A 23,526-nucleotide genomic window follows, 5' to 3' on the forward strand; every position below is an offset into this window, starting at 1 on the left:
CTAATCCAAGTCTCTTAACAGTACAAGTGATAAAATAGAAATTACATCCAAAATCATAGCAGCAAGGGCATGTGGAAAATGTTATTTTTAGTTGTACAGCTTCTGTAGATCACGAAGGCACACCAGAAGGGGTTGGAACAGGTGGAGCAAGCCCATCTACACAATTTGCCACAAGTTACAACAATGCATCCCTCACATGGTTGTTACAAATACTGGTGTTTGTGAAGAGGTTTCCACATAGTAAGTACTGGCTTGGCCCGGCACCACTGGCTAGCATGCCTTGTGCACCAACACTGAGTCTAGCCTGGGAGCCCAGCTCCATAACGCCAGGCACCTCCCAATGCCCTGAGGCCGGACCTTGCTTTCAGCAAGCCAGCCCTCCTGTCTGATGGACCTTATAGCCTGGACCCATTCAGAAAGAGAGAGGTTCCTGCTCCTCAGCAAATTAAGCGCACAAGGTAGAATGGTTAAGTGCTGGATTTGAGTCTTCAGCGAATACTATGAAAATCCAAAGTGGCGGGGGAGGCAACTAATTCTGCCTGGAAGAGTTAGGTAAGACTTCATGTTTTGTCATCCCTGATAATAAGTCTAATAGACAGAATAGAACATCACTCTATTTGGCTTTCTTTTTTGACCTATAATCCATCACACATTTTTGGTGCTTAAAGCTGCTTCTATGACATATAAACTCTGTTGTATGCAAAGTTAGGCAGCTGTTTAAGAATCTGACCTCAAAGAATTAAGCCTGACCAGAAAGGAGGCTCTCTCTCGACTCTTTGTCATTTTTACATTAGATTTTTAATACAATTTTCCTAGTTATGAAAGTAATGCATACTTATCACATTTGGACAATACTGAAAAGCATAAAGAAAATACAATTACTTCTCATCTCATAATCTAGCATTTAACCACTGTTAACCATTTCAGACCATTTCCTTCCAAGCAAATACTAACCAAAAGAAAGCCAGTCTAGTTGTATTATCATACAAAATTGACTTTAAGGTAAAAATAATTATTAGAAATAAGTATGGTCACTATACAATAATAAGAGTTTCACTTCACAAGGGACATATAACAGTTTTAAACTCTTAGGCATGTGTTATACCTTCAAAACATAAGAATACAAAATTGAGATATCTATTAAGAAAAATTTTTTGTTCACACACTTCAACACACTTCTCAGAATTCATACCTAGATCAAGCCAACAAAGAACAGCAAGGACACATATTTGAACACAAATAGCAAGCCTAATCTAAAGCGTATGTTATGTATCCAACTACTTGGTGAACACACAGAGTTATTTACAAAAATAGACCATGCATTGGGCTATAAAACAAGTCTAATAAATTTCAAAGACTCTCTGTAGGCCATATCCATGAGTCACAATGTAATAAATATAACTCTTCAAAAGCAACAGAATAAAATCAAATATTTCATTGGAAATTTTAAAATACATTTTAAATAATTCATGACAAAAGAGAAATAATAATGGAAATTAGATTATTATATAATATTTCAAAAGAAATAATATGAAACATCAACATATCAAAACTTGAGGGTTTCAGCTAAAACATTTCTTAAAAAGAAACATAGGCTTAAATGCTTAAAGTATGAAAAAAGGACTCAAAATTAATGAGTTAAATACATACCATGAAATTAGAAAATACTTAGAATTAAACAAAGACAACTGGGGACATTAAAAAGAGTAATAAAATTGAAAGTTTTCCAACTGAAATGCCCATCAGTAGATGACTGGATAAAGAATTTGTGGTACATTTACACAATGGAGTATTACTCTGCCATAAAAAGGAATGAAATCTTACCATTTGCAACAATATAGATGGACTACAGGGTATTATGCTAAGTGAAATAAGTCAGACTGAGAAAGACAAATATCATATCATCTCATTTATATGTGGAATCTAAAGAACAGAATAAACAAGCAAACAAAACAGAAATAGACTCATGGATACAGAGAACAAACTGATGGTTGCCAGATGGGAGAAGGATTGGGAGATGCGTGAGAAGGTAAAGGAATTAGAAAGTACAAATTGGGAGTCACAAAATAGTCCCAGGGATGTGAAATACAGTATGGGGAATATAGTCAATAATGATATAAGGACTACGTAGGTTGTCAGATAAGTACTGGACTTACCAGAGGGATCACTGCAAAGATTATATAAATGCCTAACTACTGTGCTATACACTTGAAACTAATATAGTCAATGCTATTGTAAGAGCTATGTATGATGTCAAAGGGGTAGTAGACTTGGTGGGGTTATCACTTTCTGAGGGGTGTAAATAAATGTCTAATCTTTATGTTGTTTTTGTACACCTGAAACTAACAATAAAATTAAATTAAATTTTAAAAAATGGAAAGTTTTCTTGTAATGTTAATCAAGATGGAAAAAGAAATAAGTAAACAATATTAATGAAGAGGGCATAACTTCAGATGCTATATAAATTTAAAAGATAATAAATTAATAGTATGAATAACTATATGCAAATACACTTAAAAACTCAGATGAAACAAATTCTACAAATATACAATTTAACAAGAGTGATCGGAGAATTATAAAAATTTAAAAATAAAAGAAAATCTGAATAGGCTATAAAAGTATAAAAGTATGTTTCATCCTAAAAATGCAAGGTTGGTTTAATATTAGAAAATATTACATTACAGATTATTATTCAGTATCCACATTAATAAGAAAAAAAGAAACATAATCTTCATATGTAGAAAAATCATACAAATAGATGTAGAAAAAACAATTGAAATAAATGCAGATTCATTCATGAATTTCTTTAAAAACTCTTAGCAAACTAGAGTAGGGTTCTTTGTTTCCTTAAAGAGAGTAATCAATCATAAGCATCTACTGCAATGTCATACTTAATGGTGAAATGTTGAAAATATTCCTTTGAAATATGTTCATACCTCTATTATAGCACTTATTGTGAATTACAATGATCTAGTTATATTTGTCTCCCTGTCTCCCCTGTTCCACTTCCCCCAACTCTGCCCCCAATGCTTAGTACAGTTCCTGGCATAGAGCAGGCATGCAACTCATGTGTGTTGAATGAATGGATGAATGAATAACCAGAACTCCTTAGTACTAAAATGCAGGTTGCATAAAGGTCACCAGGTAAGTTCTGACTCCCCAACTGAATCCATTTAGCACTCAAGGACTTTTTGAATGGAATTTGAGTACTGCAAATGTGTTGCCCTGTGAAATTTAAGACATTCCAGATGGCTCTTGTACCTTCCCAACTTTACTGTGTAAACACATATCCCCAACTTGTTTTCATTTACTTAACCTTTCTGAGATTAAGTTCTTTCCCTTCTAAGTGGAAATTATAATAATAGTATGTTTGCCTCACAGGGTTGCTGTGAGAATTAAATGAATACTCATGAAACAACTTAGTGCTTGTCACCTAGTTAGTATTCAATAAATGTTGGCTATTGTTGTATGATTGTAATAGTTAATAACATCATAGTTAGTACAGATTTCCATGGTATCTGGTATAATGCTTTGCACATAAAAGCAACTTCTCAAAAAAATTTTGCTAAATGAATGAATGAGTGGTCTGTGATGCTGCAATACATTAGTGGACTTTGTGCAACCAGCATTTACTCATTCGTTCATTCATTCAGCCAAAATGAATTGGACAGCTGCTGCATGTCAGATGCTATACTAAGCATTGGGAACACAACAATCATTAATGATTAAGACATGATTCTAGCCTTTGAGGAGCTCATAACATATCTGAAATCACTCGGCAGGATGAATTTATTTTAATTTGAAAATTCTACATTGACAGCTCTCTATTTTTATACCTACCTCTTACAAGTAAAGTCCATTGACCCTTGTCAAGGTGGAGTCAACATGGAGAAAGTTCAAGCTATATCAGAGCAGAGATCCTCTCACAAACACCGGAGTCTCAGACGAGGGTCAACTCACTTGGCTATAGGGGTTGGTCTTAAAGGAAAACCCAGAAAATAAAGGGCACGGTATTCAAAGAGAGTCATGAGCTGAGGCATAGCTCAGAAAACTATTGGTAATTAAAGGTCTCATCTTAAAGCTGAACCATGGACATAAGGGATGGTATGCAGGGTCCCAATAGGAAGTAACCAGTAGAAAACATGACCCACGCATCACCACCACCACCCCACCCGATATCCCCAGTATGTGGGAGAATGAATTTGCGAGAAGAGACGATGTGAAGAAAGTAATAAAGAACAGGGTCCTTCATTAGGAAAGAGAGGTATCAGGGATGGGAAAGATGGTCTCTACCACAAACTCTCCCAAAAAAGTTTCAAATACTACTAAGTTACCAGACAGACTAAGGAAATTAGTATAACAATGTCATATAGTTTTATGTTGGTTAAAATAAAACATTAATGTCTTATAGAAGATAGATTATTCTCACTTTTTCTAGTTGCTCACTGCCTTTTCAGAGCCCTTGTAATATCTGGAAAACTTTCTGCCTTATGAATTTCAAGTCCTCAAGGTAGAAACCAGAAAACAAGTCTCCTCAATTCCTTAGCTGCTAAGATGTACACATGAGACCATGGATCCACCAATCAAGTGCAGCCATGTAATGCTTGTATTCAAAAGTAAGCAATGTGAAAAAGGAAGCCTGTAAAATTCACCTTCTAAAGAATATATGGCTAATTTGTCCCATGTCTTAGAGAGCAGACGAGTCAACGTTCTTCATGTCTAGTCCCTTATTTCATTAGTGACAGCTGCCCAGTATTTGTTGAGCTATGGAGTTGATGCATGGTAGGTGAGGAGTTATACTCTCAAGATACATTTGATATAAGAAACTTCATTTCATTTCTCCACCTTGACATCAAAGGCCTAACTTGCTCATACTTTTGTGATAGGAAGGCTAAAGCCTTCGCTTCCTGGAGTAACCCCTGAGCGAAACACTGGCGTATAAAAATGAAGAAGGCTCAGCTTCTGCCCTTAGGAAGTTGGGTTGAGTGGGAAATACAGACAAATGTACCACAATGGAAAAATGTATAATAGACACATAGACAAAGTGTTATGGAAGTCATGCTCATCTTCTCCACAGGTGGGGAGAGAGAAGCCTTTAGAAGACTTTACAGAAAGAAGTGACATTCTGGCTTTTATGCATGAACAGAACTTTGATGAAAAAATAAAGACATCCCAGGAAGAGAAAGCAACATAAACATAGGCACAGAAATATAGACTTGAAAGTCATGTTCAGGAAATGTTGACTGTTTGATGGGTATAGTGTGTACATAACAGAGGAAAGGGGTGGTGGGGAGGACAGACTGTTCTCTGGGCTACTTCCTTAGTTAGAAAGCAGCCAGACATTACACTTGTTGATTGAGAGATTAGGGCCTAGAGTCACTAAAAAATTGAAACAGTAAAAACAAAACAAAACAAAAATCCAGACACTTCACCCCAATGTCCCAGCTGCTGAACTCTTCAAAACTTTCTGACAGAACTCCAATATTGCTTGGTAAGACATTATTATTTTAAAGGGGGAGTTCTTCTATAAAATTTAATTAAGCTATTTTACTCAGTTAAAAATCAGTATAAAGATAATAGTGAGGAACTCACTGGAGACTGAAGTGCTACTGAACTGTGAAGAGAAAGAGGTCCTAAAAGGGAAATATTCAAACCTGGAACACTGAGTTTATGCTCTGGACCTTGAAATGGCTAAATTTTCAGGATACTCTAATTTCCTCTTGACTGGTTCACACACTTCTAGTTCCTCCCCTATCTCACCCTAAGCCCTCGCTGCCTCCCAGAAAGTGGGAAATGTCCCTCTTAAAGAGATCAAATGAAACAGGGAAAGAAACTATATATTTTAGTCTGAATCCCCCATCAGCTCAGAAAGGAGGCAGCATTGACCTAACTTAGCACCATATACCTCACCTTTCAGCTGGTACCTTTGTGTACCCCTAACTGATGCCAGCAACTCCGCCCCACGTCTCCCACTCAGCTCTCCCAGGCTTCTTAGAACTCAGATTCCCAAGACAAAGCACAATTGAGGCCCAGTTAGTGCTCAAGTTTACTGAGAATTAAACCATAGGCAGATACCATCAAAACACATTTCACTTGTGACCTTTCACAGCCAACGAATGGGAAGGATTTTCCTTTGCCGGGATTGAATTTAAAACGACTTCCCAGGAGCGAAAGGTCAGCCCATGGAATCATGATATCCAGTTAAACACAGCTAAATAGAACGTTTTAGCATGACAATAAATGGAGTTATATTTAGCTGATTTGGGAAACTATCTGGCTGAGGGAAAAGGAGGAGTACAGAGATTCTTCATCTACCACCCCTCCTCCCCCAGCTAGAAAAAGTAATGGAGTAGTGCAGGAAAGCACAAAGGTGAAGAATTTTACTAAGTCTGTCCAGTGAGACCGTTTCTGCTTTCCCAACATTTACCATGTTCTGAGTAGGACGTGTTCGTTGAACTGCATAAAGGCTATATTGTCTTCTTGACACACACATGAAATTCCTATTAGCATGACTGGAGCAAGATGGGCTCCAAAGGGAGAACATACCCTCAAATAACTTTCTAGGCAGCTTTGATTTCTAGATATGTATGAGGTGAAAGCACATTAGCCAACTGGCTTTGATAACAAATGCATTCTTTTTTAACAAGGAAAGACTGAAGGGAAAAAAATAGTTGGCACCCGTCTGCCCTTAACTTGAAATGCCCCATGCCATTTTGAAATAGCCTCATATTTTGCTGTTGTTAACTAAAGATGGTTTTGTTAGCTGATGACTGTTTCTCTAAATAACTCCTGACAATAAAAGGCTGTGATACATGAGAGCAAAACGGGGACCATAAGTGGTAGCCTTTTACCTCCAGAATCTTACCTTGTCGTCCATCCTGAAATTTGATGTGTGTAATTGCAGCCACTGGGAAGGTGTGGAGTGCTATAGCATCACAGATCTGCCAAGAGTTAGAAGAGATTATAGATGTATATTGTTTTCTTAGAAGGAAAAAAATATTTAATTGAAACCAATTTAGAAATCAGGATCCCTGTGAGTTTACAGTGAGAATGTTTTCAATGAAATACTGTTTTACCCTGGCTGAGAGACCCATAACATTTCTCTCCCAGGCTAAGTGAGCTATTTGATAGGGAATCCACTGTTTGTACTTGTACCCCAAGACTCTACTACACAATAAACTGGTGCTCTGGGTAAATATAATCCATAGTGATTTAGCAAAATCCATCAGCCTGAGCCTTGTGGATTCCATCTAACATTGTTTCAGTTACAGTGACTGATCTCTCTGCTTATAAGGTCTTTTTTATATAAATCTGCCTTCTTTCATTTTATCTTTTAAAAAATCTAACCTGATTTGACTATCTAAAACTCTGTTACTTATCTTTTACTCTGCCGATGGACAGTCCAAAATTGGCATGACCTAACCTGTTTGGGAACAATATTGGCCACTTTCAATCTCTAGCTAAAGAAAAAAAAAAGATCTGGCCAGGGAGCATTACTCAATTCATAGAACTGATACTCAGGCTTCAAGCCCTTGGTTACTAAAGGTCTATATTGGTTCAACCACTTTGAGTCTACCCTCAATCTGGGAAGACCTTGATACAACATAAAGGAGAATATGGCCGTACACAAGTCAACAAATACGTCCTACTTAGAACATGGCAAATATTAGGAAAGTTATGATCTTATCTCTCCAACTTTTCTTGTTCTTTTCTCTTCATATACTGCTGACCTCCCACTGTTCTCTTAATACCTTACTTAGCTTCTACAGTGTAGCACACTGATCTGTTATGCCCAGTATCCAAACCCAGCTCCATTTTCTGCTTATTGATTTAATCTCTTACCCTTGGCTCAAAGGGTTCCATAATGATTTTTGCCTGCCACTAAAATGAACCACCCCAACTTGTATTCTCTCCTCATAGATGGTCTCTCATCTGGCTCTATGACCACCCATTATCACTCAATCCCACCGTGCTCTATACCCCTCTAGGAGCATAAATCATTCCCAGACATCTATGGCTCCAAGAGGCCTAGATAAGCATAGATTACCTAAGATATTTCATTTTAGGTACAGCTGGCATGTTGTTGCAGTAACCCGTCATTGAGATGAGGAGATAATGGTGAATTGAAGTTTAGCACTGGCAGTAGAAAAGAAGAAATACAGTCCTATTCAAATTATATTTTTGACAAGATTTGATAACTTATTCACAAAAAGGAATAAAAAAGAGGGAAAGTTCAAGGGTAACTCTCAGATTTCTGACTTAGCAAAGCTGTTGGATGCTGGATGTGATAAAAGAATAGGGGCAAAGAGTTTGAGATTTTAAAATCATTGAAACAAGTGCTATCTAGTCACATGCCCTGCTTTTATCCTTTTTAAAAAAAATCAAGATTCTTATGTAAAATCGCTGCATGAATGTATATGACTAGCGTATCTTTCACTTGAATAAACTGTCAAAAAACTGAGTAGGGAAATCTTTATCCAATCGTTGAACTTTGAAACCCAGTCCCCTTGTCTATAAATGGTGATAAAATATTTATTCAGGATATTGGTGAAAATCAAACACGCTTTTTACAGTGCCTGGCATATATATATATATATATATATATATATATATATATATATATATATATATATATATATATATATATATATATAAATGATAGCTACTAGTGTACTTATGCTTCGAAATAGCATACTACACAAGATCCAAGGATTGAGTCAGGCAATTTGAAAACCAAAAACTGAACCAACACTAAAGTGTTAAAGCATGCAGAGGGCACCCAACTTAGACTGTGATCTCACGGAGTCACTGCTATTATTTACTGTTTACCTAGCACTTTAGCTCGGCAAAATTCAAGGTCAGTCATTGTCATTTATCGAACACAGGAAATGAGAATATCACTTCACAGATGGGGAAAACACAGGATCCTTGCTGGTAGGAGTTGTATAGTTCAACTCAAACAAGTTCAAACACTTGATGGCCTAAAGCCATTGTCTGTGAACAAATCTCCACACCAAGACATCAAAGAAAACCACCCCAAAGTACCTCTGGCTTTCTTTGCTATAAAGACAGAGGCTGAGTAATTGTGTTGTATATACAGAATATACAACCTCAGATAACCTTGTGGATGAAGTGGTCAAGTTATGCAGGCTTTTCCCTCAAAGAAGGCCTTATGTTCTCTCTTTCTGAAAATGACAAATTATGAGTAATCTGTCTTTCACATAAAAATAAACAACTCTGAGAATGATTGTACCTATAAATACATAAAACAAATAGAAAAACTAAATGTGCCTCCAAAAAAAACCCCAACCTCTTTTGTGAATAAATAGGACACACATCTCCCACACCCCTTGTTACTGACTGAAATCTTCTCTAAAAGAACTGATCATGTCATCGTGTAAATAATTTTCAGAATCATCTGCCATGGTTACAGTATAAGCTGCTGGCAACCCACATATCCACCCACAAAGATGTGTGTATCGGTTAGAATTATCTGTTTGCAGGTAACAGAAATGGACTCTGGTTAACTTAAACAAAATAATGATAATAATAATAATAATAAACAATAATAATAAACAATAATAAAATAGATTACAGAATCTAATGAAAAAGTGAACACTGAGGTCTAGGATCAAAGATGCTCCAAAAAACTAGGAAATAGGCAATGTGGATCCCGAGAAGAAAGATTCATTTGACATGAACCCCAGGAAGGAATTTATCTTTTGAGATGGACTCCCCATGGTCAACCAGGGACCCAAATTTTATAAATAATAAGAGCCTAGCGGCCATTTGCCTGCAGGGGCTCCTCATGTACTCTGTGCACCGGGAAGATCCTTAGACTGAACTCTCAGCTTCCCACACTCTGCCCCGCTTGTACATGCCGTCTGAGTCCACCACTGCAGGGAAATCCTGGTTTCATCTTTCCACCAACGGACTGAGACCTGCCCTAGCCAATCAGAACCGCACAATTTGGATGCCCTATTTACATTAAACAGACCTAATTGAGAAGCTGGGTGGGAACTTTCACCATAAATGGCAACCTCTCCTTTGTCTCAATGGAATACAATTTAGATTGCTACCTGAATCTGTGTCTCCTGGGCTGCAGCTCCTTTTGCTCAAATAGATGCATTTTCTTCTTTATTAGAGTCTAAAATTACTATTGGTTTGCAGCATTAACAGACTACTTCTGCTTCAGGAGATGGCCATTGGAAGGACGAATTTCAGTGTTTTGTGTCAATGTCCACCCACTGAAGACTTACCCTCCCGGGAGCGTAGGATTAGTCTTACCTCAGACATGTGTCTGAGGAGGATGAGGAAAATGCACGTGTCTATCCCACCAGAACATCATGGAAGGAGGGAAGCAGAGTCCTCAGAAGGAAAACTAGAGCACTATTCACAAAGAAAAGGGGACGGGCTGCCGGCCAGGTCAAAACCACAGATTCCACCATAGCCCATCTCAGAGAACACTGGTACTGAACAGAAACAAGCCCGGGTTTATGAAACCTATTTGTGCACTTCGATGCATAGAGCTCATGCAACATGAAAACTTATTAAACATTTTTAATTTAGAAAAAAATTCTGTTGTGAGCTCAGACTCTTAAAAACATCTTTCCCAGCACAATCTACAACCGCAGCATTTGTGTACACAGCTTCCCGGCATGAGCCCTCGTAAAGCTCAGGTTATGGTTTCAAATCACACTCAGAGGATCCAGGGCTCCTTGGAAGGCACCTGCTTACATGTCTTAGGGCAGACAAAATGGGGATGGTGACATGATGGTACTGCCTGTGGTTACAGAAGATCAAGCATCTTTTTAAGATGACAGGATATGCTGAAAAGACAACAGCCAGCTGAAACAGCTGCCACTCACCAAGCTATGATAATTCAAACATCCAAACCAAACAAAAATGTAATAATGGTTATGGTTAATTAGAAAGAAGAGTTAATTTTTAAAATGTGCAAAAGTAATTGTAATGTAAAAATGGTATTTGTACTTAATAAGTAGTGAAGTATTGACATAAGTGGGTATTTTTTTTCTTACTTCTATAAGGATATGTGTATTTTAAAGTACAGCTATGTACTTATTTCTATCTGTGTGTAGTATGACCACAGGAAACTTGAATAAGTAAAATAAATCTGTAAAAAAGATAGTTTGTTACAGGGGCGGTTGGTTAGCTCACTTGGTTAGAGTGCAGTGCTCTTAACAACAAGGTTGCTGGTTCGATCCCCACATGTGCTACTCTGAGCTGTGCCCTCCACAACTAGATTGAAACAACTACTTGACTTAGAGCTGATGGGACCTGGAAAAACACACTTAAAAAAAATAAACCTTTTAATAAAAAAGTTTAAAAAAAAAGGTAGAGTACTAACAACAAGAACTAATTAATGCCTGTGGTCACAGATAATAACCAACTAGAAAAAGAGTCTTTGGTAAGTCATATACAACAACAAATTGTTTTAAAATGGCTGACAGTGTGTTACACAATGAATAGATACACCGAAAGCCCAAAGAGAATAAACTGAGCAAACTTGATCCCTTGATGTCTGATACAGAAAATCTCTAGGTTTTCTAATAAGGTTAGTTAACCTTATTAACTATAATTAAATACTAATTTGATATATAATTTGGTTCCAATGAGATCAAAACAAGATCAATATATCATAATGGCAAGACAATATCCAATCTGGGGGGAGGCATTTCCAATTTCAAAAATAGTAAAAAGTTAAGGATTTTAAAATTCCACTATTAACCACCAAGTATGAGACTTAACCATAAAAAAGGCTTCATCCTAATGATCACAGACTTGGGTTTCATTCAACTTGGGCTGTGTAACCAAGTGTCCCCTTATCAGGAATCAATCCAGATCCTGCCTCAGTTAGTCTTTCCTTTCGTTTTTTTCCCCCCCACCTTGGTGTCTGGTAATATTACTGCAACTAGGAAGATTACTGCAACCCCAGAAATAGTTTCTGCTTAATTATAATAACCAGGAAGGTAACTTGAGAAAGGTATAAAGTTAAAATTAAGAATAAGGATATCAATAGAGATAATGAAGAAACAGACTCAAATCTATGGTGTTAGAACTTTTGTAAATAGTTTTAGTATAACAGTTTGTATGAGTTTTGTAATCACTATGATATTTTGTAGTCATTATTGACATTTTCTTTGTTTGGATTATTTGGTGGGGAATATGTTAAAATATTTAGGAGAATAAGATATTTTAAGTCTGTGGATTTAATTAAAAGTCAAGACAGTGTGATTAAATATGTAATCAATGTTTTTATTTTGATAAGGCGATAAGTTATTTCATACTAACTGGGTCAGCAGAAGGAAAATATTCGAACTAGAGGTCAGCAATGTAAAAGGCCACAGAGTAAATACAGAGGGTGCAAAAAAAAATGCACACACATTTGAAGAAAGGAAAACTGTATTAAAATTGTAATATTCAATATATACCAAAAACAAAAGATGAATACAAGTCACGTTTGACTTCTGCAATTACAAGAGGTGTTCAAAGTGGTTACCATCAGCGTCCAGACACTTCTGATTATGGCAAACGTTGACCAAAGTATCCAATTGTATACAATTTTTGGCACCCCCAGTATTTTAGGCTTGTAGGACAGATCGTCTCTGTCACAACTACTCAACTCCACTGTTGTAGCATAAAAAAAACACACCATAAATAATACCTAAATGAATGTACATGGCTTTTTCCCAATAAAACTTTACAAAAACAGACATCAGACTGGATTTGGTCCATGGGCCATAGCTTTCCAACTCCTGACTTAGAGGAACATTAACTGTTTAATATTTAAAAGATCATTAGAGTGTGTGTTTTTTTAAATAAATTCAAAAGGTAAACAAGATACAAATGGTATTGAGTATGCTTTTCCACATGCAAAATTCCCTGGGGTATGAAAGAAACCAGTCCCTCTAATTCCAAGTCAAACCTGCAGCCAACCACAGATGTTGACAGCCCCAGTTTCCCCCTTTTCCACTGTTCAGTACTGATCATGTATCAGTATTTTTAATTCCTTCCAAGTTGTGCTGTGCTTTGCCTTTATTGAGGTGAAGGTACAATCTCCAGATGTACTCTCATCTATAAGTTTTCTTTCATTAGAAACATATATTATTAATTATTCTGATGGGAGGAGGGAGGGAAGAAAGAAAGGATAGAATGAAGAAAGGAAGGAAAAGGACAAGGACATAAAGACAGCAAGTTGCTAAGAATTAGAACATAGTCATGAGCCACAAAACCTTATGGGTTAAAACAGAAATAATAAACATAAAGTGAAAAACACTAATCAGTTTTAGTTTTCTTATATATATAGATTCTATTCAAAACATTGATCTTGTCTGCCTGGTTCAATCCCTACATCGTCAGTATTAGAATACAGGTGTTTACAGACAATAGTTTAGTGGTTACCAGAGGGTAAGGGGGGAGGGGGTGGGAGATGAGGGTAAGGGGGATCAAATATATGGTGATGGAAGGAGAACTGACTCTGGGTGGTGAACACACAATGGGATTTATAGGTGATGTAATACAGAATTGTACACCTGAAATCTATGTAATTTTACTAACAATTGTCACCCCAATAAATTTAAAAAAAAGAATAGAGGTGTTTAGCACATAGTAAATGCTCAAAAATATTTGTAAAATAAAATAAATGAATGAACTCATGAGTGTAGGTACTCAGATCCAATTCTGTCCTGATGATTGGTCAACATGATAGCCAGCCTGAAGCTGTATCAGTTCAGGTACTCCTGGATGCAGATACAAAGATATAATTAGAAGTGCAGAGATGTATTGGGGGAAATAAATTGCTGTAAAGGATAAAGGGAGTAATTACTAGGAAAGAAGAGCCTTATATCACAATGCTGATTTGACACTTGTGGAAGGCGAGAGGAAAGGAAGGAGGATTGGGTAGGAAGAGCCTCAGTCTGCAGTGTAACTTGAGAAAATGCCAGCCAGGCCAATGGGGAGCCCCAGAGTAAAGATTGCCTATGGGAGGTACCCCATATTGGGCAAAAATGACCTGAAGAACCCTTGCTGTGCTGTTACTGGCTGTGAGCAGCCCTAGAAAAGTGTGAACTTGGAATTGAAAGCTGTGGTGGAACCCAAAATTGCAATATCTGGAGTCAGTCTGTTAATTACACTCTCAAGCAGGTTCTCTCTTGATGGGGGATTTGCGAGCACATCTCTATGACCACAGAAATCAAAAAGTTCCCTGTTTCTAATGATGAGTAGATCAGATTCAACATCAACACTTAATTTTCTCTCCTCATTTCTGCCATAAATTCTGTAAACTTTCCTCCTTGAATATAGGAGATCATTCCTTTCTTCTCATTCAAATATGGGCCTGGATTTGAAAACTTTCACTTATGTTTCTTTCATCAAGAGAGTTGACAGATTACAACTTCGAAAATTACACGTAGAAAGAGCATTTCTATGTTCCAATACCATCAAAGACTACAGTCATTCCATCATTTTTCAAATATCCCCCACTTAGCATTTAAAATTTAGGAACCAAGAGCTTCCTAAAATTTGTCAGTTAATTCGTCTTGCTGCCATAAAGTTTTATGCCCTAAGTTTTTGTTTTTGTTTTTTACAAGGTTGTGCTTTATTGGCCTCATGCTTTTGAGCATATGATTCACTATCATTTACCTCATCTCCACATGCACAAATCTTACTCATCTTCTTAAATGACATCTCCTACATGAAACTCTCCCCCAGTCCTCCCAGTTGGAAGTAATCTCTCCTTTCTTTGAATACCATAGTATTTATTTATACTTCATTAGCACTTTTTGAGGATACATTTTATTAGCACGTGCAACAAATGTTAAAAGAATGAACTGAAGACACCCATGGAGTGTAGCTATTGCGTGACAGGTAGAGTGTTTAAAAATAAGTTTAAGAGAGTGTCATTAGTTCAAGTGGTGGCTCTGACACCAAATAGCTGCTATTTGACTGATCTAAGAATGAACTCATTCTCTCCCTACAGTGTTCCATTAGCGATTTTAATTGCATGCTAAGCTTTATAATGTGTTGCTGTCATTTAGGTTCATGTACTGTACTAATATTTATTCTGCATACTATATAACACCTTATTAAGTTTATTGCCCGCTTTCTATAAATTTTTTCATCTGACTTGCGTGTGAGGAGCTAACTTTCATATCTATTAAAAGTAGTGCTTGAGTTATAGGTCCTCTTAGTATTCTCAACAGTATTTAAATTGCTTAAGTCTATGGAAGGAAAAAGGAAATTATTTGCTTCCTAAATAGAAAAAAACACAAAAAACCTATATATACATCAATTACACAATAGCTATGCCCTGAGGACCACCAATAATATAAGTGTAATTACTTAATGTGTCTTTTCCATGTCCTTCATGGAGCCGCCTCTGACACATGGGACCAGTATATGCACTCTTCTTGAACTCACATCCAGTTAAGTGATGCGTGCTTCATTTTTAAGTGCCTAGCACAATGCCTCAGACATTAAAGTTTAATGAAAGAAAGAAATATTTAACAATTAAGATTTACTTTCTAGACATCCTTTGTGTCACATCATATCATATGGTATAGTCTCGATAAATCAGCATGGTAGAGACACAAATTCAGAACAGAGTTACAGAGCAACAGCAAACTCCTCATCATAGTAGGAACCATATATCCTTGACTGTCCTATCAATTTCCTTTAATTCTTTCTCCACTCCTTTCTAAACTTAACTCTTTGATGCATCAACCCCTGCTGAACATCTGCCATGTAAATATTAAGAAGAATGTGTGAGCACTCAAGAACATTTCTGTGAGTCTTGTCTCTTTTCTTCCCTTGCTTTCCCCCCAAGTTCTTTCTTGAAAAATATCTTCAATAATGAATATGCAAGTCCACAGGTTCTACTCACCCCAGCAAACCAAAACTGTTTATTACAGGCCAGAGATGATCACCATATATGAAAGTTTTTAAGATGACAGGCACTCTTTTCCTACAAATATAAGGTAAGTTAGATTTTAAAAATCTATGAAGAAACATTCTTTGTTTATGCTCTAGAGACTATAAAGCATTTTGAATGATGGCACGCTGATCCCTTTTTCATAATTGGGCTGATATTCAAATTATTGTCTCTATCCTTGCTGACTTTTTGGCAGAAGCAGGGTCTAGTGAAAGAACAGGCTAATCCACATGACTCCCCCCATTGATAAAAATAAAATGTGTCACTGTTTTTCTGTTAATAAGTCTGTCACATGGAAGGAGCTCCAGAGTTAGCTATACCGGGGTTTAAATCCCAGTTCTTCTATTTTGTATGTCATCCAACCTCTCTGTCCTGCCAGTTCTTCAGCTAGGAAATAAAGTAATAATACACACTTTATAAGGCTATTGTTAGGGCTAAATGAGAAAATGTATATGACGCAACTGGTACAGAGCCGGTACTCGATAAATGGTCATTTTTATTCCGAAGTTATTTTATTCTTTTTTCTTATATTTGTTCAACACTCTTTAAAATTGCCCTATAATCTGTTACACATGTGCAGCTACAGATTTCCTAGAAAGCTCTTGTCACATCATTGCATCATTGGTATGTGTAGCAACCCTCAAATCAGTCAGGGAAGGGAGAGCCAATTAAAACAGGTTTACATTTTCTTAGAATACAATTTAGGGAAATGACATGTGTATCACAAAATGTGTGTTTTAGAAGGTGAGTTTTACATTTTAAAATAAAGGAATCCAGAATCTAAATTATTAATAAATTGCTGCTACTTTAAAATGCTTTTTTAAAGCCATGCATTTCTTATCAATACCTATGAATAAAAATGCTAGACAAGTAGAGAAGTGACAGGAAAAAGATGGAACTGATGGTGTTAATTTATGACCCTGTGTCATCTATTGTTGAAGAACAAAATCAACAGAGAAGGGGTCAGGAAGTACAAGAAGGAAAAGAATGAGAGATGCATTTGGCATTGCAGTATATCAAGATGCCAGTATCTGTAGCTTATTTTTTAAGAATGCACAGAAAATACATAATTTTAGAAAATAAATACAGTCCTTCCCATCAGGAAGCTTATAATGAACAAATCAGTATTTTGATTAACACAAATATAGATGTTTTCAGGAGAAGCATAGGTTAATTTCCCACCCTAGATGTTGAACACATGGTCAGAGAGCTGAGAGTGGGGCCTAAAGACAAGATTTCAAACCTGCATATATTGTCAGTTATAAACCTAAAAGTCTTTTGAATGTATCATATAATCCATCATAATTTCTCCAAGATAAATAGCCGTGTACTTTTAAATCTATATTAAGCAGCTGAGGGAAACAAACTATTGGTTTACTCCAACCAGTATAAGTTGATTGATTGTCCTACCTTATCTCTTTGAAGTAAAGAAAAAGTAATTAGATTTCCAGTCAAGATGGCAGAGTAGGTAAACACTGTGCTTACCTCCTCTCACAACCACATCAAAATTACAACTAAACTACAGAACACCCATCACTGAGAATTGCCTGAAGTATAGCTGAACAGAAGCTCTACAACTAAGGATATACAGAAGAAGCCACTTTGAGACTGGTAGGAGGGGCAGAGATGCGGAACAGGCAGGTCCCACACCTGTTTGTGGTGGTTAAAAATCAGGAGGGCTATCTCGGCTGCAGAATTGCCCCACCATCCCCACCCCAGGAGGAGGAAGGGATCCCAGTCCCACAAAAGGCTCCCCAGCCCAGGGTTCCAGGGCCAGGGAGAGAAGTCCCCATAACTTCTGGCTGTAAAAACCAGCAGAGATTGAGGCTGAGTGAGAAAATGGGTGGCTGGAATCTCAAGTACTCCTCTTAAAGGGTCCACACACAGGCTTACTCGCTGACAGACCCACTTGCTCTGAGCTTCAGTGCTACAGCAACAGCTTGAAAGGTGCCCAAGACATATAGGGAGAGACTGAACAATCTGGCTCCAAGACAAGGGCTGGGGAGTCAGCTATCTCCCATACTGAAGTGCTGGCAGAATCCACAGTTCCCTTATTGAGTCCTCCCCCATCCCAGCATGCAGACTTAGGCAGATGCCATATCTGAGTCTCCATCAACCTGGCTAACAATGTTCACCCCGTCCTGGTGATCCCCTGAGACCTGACTGCACCCAATTGTGGGCCCACCAAAGCCACTTCCAGGGGCTTTTCCATACAAATGGCCTATCTTGGCATATGCTGCAGACTTTCCTAAAATCTCTCAAAGGTTCACAAACACCACACAAGCCACATCTGGCCTCAGCATGCCCTGTACCTCTTTCTGATCAGCCCCAAGCCTGACACTAGCAGCAGTCTGCCTCCGTTCATGACTTGCCCTATCCCAGGCACCTCCAAGCCCAGTTGGTAACCATCTGCAGATTGCTTTGTGGCTCATTCCAGGAGGTCCCAGGGACTGACACACCCAGTGGCTGGCCTCAGACCTAGCCAGAGCACCACCTGGCTGTTTCCACAGACAACACACACAAAGGACAGACTGGGAAGGCACCAGAGCCTTGCTAAATCAAGTCCTGCTCCATAGGGTCAGCCACACCATGGAGCTGCACCACAGCTCCTCTACTGTAGTCACCATCAGTACTCATAACCAACCAGCCAGAGGGTCAGTCCCTCCCACTGACCTGAAAACAGCAACCAAGGCTTAACTACAATAGGAGGGCATACACATCCCACACAAGAGACACACCTGCAATACACAACTCAGATGACCAGGGAGACTGCGCCACTGGGCTCCACAGGACACCTATTACATTAGGCCACTCTACCAAGACTGGGAGACATAGCAGTTTCACTTAATACCTACATAGAAACAGACATAGGGAGGCAGCCAAAATGGGAAACAAAGAAACATGTCCCAAATGAAAGAATAGACCAAAGCTTCAGAAAAAAGAACTAAACAAAATGGAGACAAGCAATCTACCAGATGCAGAGTTCAAAACACTGGATATAGGGAGACTTCCAAGATGGTGGAGTAGATTAAACACTGTGCCTACATCCTTTCATGAACACATTAAAATTACCACTAAATTACAGAACAATCAATCTTAGAACCTGAAGTCTGGCTGAACAGAAGTCCTATAACTAAAAACATAAAGAAGAAGTCATCTTAGACTGGCAGGAGCAGCAGAGACATGGAACGGGCCACAGAACTCCGTGTGGCAATTGACAATCAGGAGGGATACATCAACCATGGAGGTTCCCCACCAGAGGAGCAAGGGACCCTGGCCCCACACCAAGCTCCCCAGCCCAAAGTACTGGTGCCGGGAAGAAGAACCCCCACAACATTTGGCTGTGAAACACAGTGGGACTTCTGGGTGGGACAGAAGGCTGCAGGAAACCCAGACATCCTCTTAAAGGGCCCACACAGACCTGTTCGCAGGCACTCACCCTGGGTTCCAATAAAGGGATAGTGTCTTGGGAGGCATCAGAGACATATGGGGGCAGACTGAGGTGTGTGGCTTTGGACAGGGCTGGAAAATAGATAGCTGCCATTTCCCCTGTGTGGGTGTCCTCCTCTCATTAGACTGGAAGGTAGGAGCCATCTTTCTTGTGTTGAGCCTTCCCCCCACACACACAGCCAAATCTTAATCTGATTGGTCTGATGAGCTCTGCTGCTCCACCCTGCTAACTTACTGGAACCCTAAGTCACCCAACTCCCCCAGTGCTGAAGGCATTTTATCAGCGAGAAGTCAGTCCTACCCATATTGCTCTCTTCCTTGGAAACCTATCGGAGTTCAGCAGGCTCCAAATGTGCAGTGACTGGCATCAGTGTACTCTGGGACTTTTGCTGAGTCGTTCCAGGATCAGCACTGGCAACAAACCAGAATTTACATTAACGTGGTAACCACAACTCTTCCCACTTTAGTGACTTCCTGAGACCCTGCCTCACCCAACTTGTGTACTACATGAGGCTCTATCAGCAACTAACTGATAAGGGAGCTGGAAGGTGGCAGCAGGCCTCAGAGTGTCCTGGATTTTTGCGGAGCTACCCCCGGCCTGATATTGGTGGCAGACATCCTCAGTTCACAGAGTAGCCTCTCCCACGTGCCTCCAGGTCCAGTACAGGCAGCAAACAACTGTTGATTGCCTTGTAGCTTCTACCAGGTAGCCCCTGACTGGTCACAGGCAGTGGGTTACCTGGGCCTACACTGGAGCCCCTCTGAAGAAGCCCCAGAACCAACATACTTGGAGGTTGGCTTCAGATCACAGCAGAGCACCACCCAATTAGTCCCATAAATGGGTGGTCTCAACAGGCACCAGAGCCCACTGGGGCTAATCCCACTCAGTGGCATAAGGCCCCCACACAGCAGTCCATAAACTGTAAACAGGCCAAACACCATAGCCAATCAGCCTGAGGGTCAATCGCAACCACTGACATGTCAGTAGCAATAAGAGCTCAACTATAACAGGAGGACACACACAACACACACAAGCGATACTCCTGGAGTACCCAGCAAAGGTGACCAGGGAGACTGTGCCAGGGCCCCACAGGGTAGCTACTACATAAGGCCACCCAGCCAAGACTGGGAGACATAGCAGATCTACTTAATACACAGAAACAAACAGAGACAGGCAGCTAAACTGAGAAACAAAGAAATGCATCTCAAATGAAAGAACAGGAGAAAACTCCAAAAATGAACTAAACAAAATGGAGGCAAGCAACCTACCAGATACAGAGTTCAAAACAATGGTCATAAGGATGCTCAAGGAACTTAGTGAGAACTTCAACAAAGAGATAGCAAGCATAAAAAAGAACATAGAAACCATAAAGAAGAACCAATCAGGGGTGAAGAATACAATAACTTAAATGAAAAATGCACTAAAGGGAATCACCTACAGACTAAATGAAGCAGAGGATCAAATTAATGATTTGGAAGACAGAAAACACCCAAATGGAACAGTGAAAAAAAAAAGAAGAAGAAGAAGATAGTTTAAGAACCTCTGGGACAACATCAAGCCTAACAACATTTGCATCATAGGAGTATCAGGAGAAGAGAAAAAGCAAGGAATTGAGAACCTATTTGAAGAAATAATGACTGAAAACTTTCCTAACCTGGCAAAGGAAATACACATACAAGTCCAGCAAGTGCAGAGAGTCCCAAACAGGATAAACCCAAACAGTCCCACACCAAGACACATTACAATTAAAATGCCAAAGGTTAAAGACAAAGAGGGAATCCTGAAAGCAACAAGAGAAAGCCAACTAGTAACTTATAAGGGAGCTCCCATAAGACTGTCACCTGATTTCTCAACAGAAACTTTGTAGGCCAGAGGGGATTGGCAAGAAATATTCAATGTGATGAAAAGAAAGGACCTACAACCAAGACTATTCTACCCAGTAAGGCTATCATTTAAAATTGAAGGACAGATAAAGAGCTTCACAGACGGGAAAAGGCTAAAGGAGTTCATCACCACCAAACCAGTATTACAAGGCATCTTAGAGGGACTTCTTTAAGATGAAAAAAATATATATATGTGAATAAAATGGCAATAACCACATATCTATCAACAATTACTTTCAATGTAAATGGATTAAATGCTCCAATTAAAAGAGAAAGGGTGGCTTAATGGATAAGAAAACAAGATGCTTGCGTATGCTGCTTACAAGAGACCCACATCAGGTCAAAAACCACACAGAGACTGAAAGGGATGGAAAAAGATATTTCATGAAGATGGAAACAAAAGAGAGAAAAAAAATCTGGGCAACAATATTTATACCAGACAAAACAAATGTTAAAGGCTGTAACAAGAGACAAAGAAGAACCTCGTAATCCCACTTCCGGGTATTTATTTAAAGAAACCCAAAACACTACTTCGAAGTGACATGTACATCAATATGTTCATTGCAGCATTATTTACAATAGCCAAGATATAGAACCAAGTTCATCAATGGCTGAATGGATAATGAAAAGGTGAAATATACATATATACATATATATATATATATAGATATAGATATAGATATAGATAGATATAGATATAGATATAGATATAGATATAGATATAGATATAGATATAGATATAGATATAGATATAGATATAGACATATAGATATAGATATAATGGAATATTATTGAGCCATAAAAAAGAATGAAATCTTGCCATTTGCAACAACAAGGATAGACCTAGAGGATGTTGCGCTGAGTGGAGTTAAGTCAGACAAAAGAAAGACAAACGCCACATTATTACTTTAAATGTGGAACCTGATGAACAAAATAAACAGACAAAACAGAAACAATTTCAATGATACAGAGAACATTTTGATGGTTACCAGATGGGAGGGGGGTTTAGGGGGATGAGTGAAAAAGGGGAAGAAATTAAGAAATACAAATTGGTAGTTACAAAATAGTCATGGGGATATAAAGTACAGCATAAGGAATATAGTCAATAATATTGTAATAACTGTGTATGGTGTCAGATGGGTACTAGATTTATCAGGGTGATCACCTCATAAGTTACACAAATGTCTAATCACTATTTTGTACACTTGAAACTAATATAATATTATATGTCAACTGTAATTGAAAAATAAAAATATTAAAATTAGTAAGAGAAGTAATTAGATGACTTCTGAAAAATTAGCCCATAGTTATTAAAATCTTTAAAATGAGTCCTGTTTAATATGTTTGTTTTTGCTGTGGTTGTCTTGTGCTACTGTTATTTAAAGGGAAATCTATTTTTTAAAAGATGTCCAGAATGATGAGAATGAGATCCAATTAAGACCTCATGACAATGAAACATAATATCTTCAAAGAAAAATTCCCAGACACACCTTGTCAAACATTAGGGGTTCATTCTCCCAGAGGATGGAACTATCTGTGATGGTAAAGAAAAAAAGACCTATATTCTCAAGGTCAATGAACCAGAGGTGCAAATATAGTTAATGATGTGTTTTTACAACAAATCCCTGTTTTTCCTTTCATCCTTACTGAGACCGTGGTCATTCTGACATTGCCATATTTGATGCTAACCTAACAGTTAATGTGTGCTCTCAAATGGAAGAGCTAAAGAATTTTAAAATAGAGGTTCTACCACAATGCAGCTTTTAAATATACTTTCAACTATTGTTTGATCTTTTTGCAAGGAAAACTTCTTATGAACTCTAAAGTATTCTTTCATCTATTCCACTTTAGGTGACCTATTCATTTTATTTTTACCTTCATCACGCATATCCATCACCAAAAAATATATATGCTTTATTTGTTTTATTCAGTCACAGCATTTCATTTTCAATTTGAGTTTATAGGCTCCCTGAGAGTACACGATATCAAAAAAGATAGATTTGCATGTCTTACCTGACTTACAATTAGGGTTATTAGCAACAATATATCCAAGAAAGATTTTGTGTAAGCTAAGTTCTGGGCTCCTTGGCAACAGATAAAAAAAGAAATCCAGGACATTTCCTTCACAACAATCTCCTTCCATCTTATAGTCTTTTGTTGAGTCTTTTCATTTTAGATTTTCTTCCCAAGAAAGTAGGTAGATACGGCTGCTGGCATCCCTAGAGTCTTTGTTAATACTGAAA

General features: G+C 38.1%; 1 long non-coding RNA gene across 1 annotated transcript in view; it reads right to left on the bottom strand.

Moving 5' to 3' along the window:
* LOC109450251 (uncharacterized) overlaps nt 1-23,526 on the bottom strand; it is a 302,164-nt gene that overhangs the window by 168,294 nt on the left and 110,344 nt on the right. The window lies entirely within an intron of this gene.

Source organism: Rhinolophus sinicus, linkage group LG01, assembly GCF_036562045.2.
Source record: "Rhinolophus sinicus isolate RSC01 linkage group LG01, ASM3656204v1, whole genome shotgun sequence".
Lineage (NCBI taxonomy): Eukaryota > Metazoa > Chordata > Mammalia > Chiroptera > Rhinolophidae > Rhinolophus > Rhinolophus sinicus.